Genomic DNA, 612 nt, shown 5'->3' on the forward strand with positions numbered 1-612 from the left:
TACTGCGGGTCCCACAGAGCTGGGCACTGACCTCAAACAGGGGAAGGGCCCCGGGGGTGGGGAGCCCCTGTGCCTGGGGGTATCAGAATTGGAGCCCTGCTCTGCCCTGCTGAGCCCACAGTGGGGGTGAGTGCACCATGGGCTATGCAGGTGCTGGGGGGCACACACGGTGGCCCTGTCTCCCCAGGGCAGGGCAGGCACAGGGAGATTGGAGACGGGATAGTTAGGCATTCGAGGGCTGGGAACAGCATGCGAAATGAGGGGGTTGCTCAATACGGGCCTCTGGCGCCTTCTTCATGGCTCTGGGCAGCAAGAGCCTGTGGTCACCCTCGCCTCCCCCCCAGTGGCCCCTCGGCCGGCAGGAAGGGGAGGGCCCTCTGCTCCTACCTTGCTGCCCCCCAACCCCCCCACCAACGAGTGAGGACCCCCCAGGGGACCAGGTGGGAGGGGCTGAGTCAGCAGATGGAGCGGGCACCGGGCACTGATCAGGTCCAGCCGCTGTAATGACCTCATCGCTCACGGGCTGCTGGTCGCCCTGTGCAGGTCAGCGATGCGCACGCAGGACAGACCGTTCCCTGCAGAGCAAACAGATGAAGAGGCTGGGGGGGGGGG

The sequence above is a fragment of the Myotis davidii genome, unplaced genomic scaffold (assembly GCF_000327345.1).
Source record: "Myotis davidii unplaced genomic scaffold, ASM32734v1 scaffold609, whole genome shotgun sequence".
Classification (NCBI taxonomy): Eukaryota; Metazoa; Chordata; class Mammalia; order Chiroptera; family Vespertilionidae; genus Myotis; species Myotis davidii.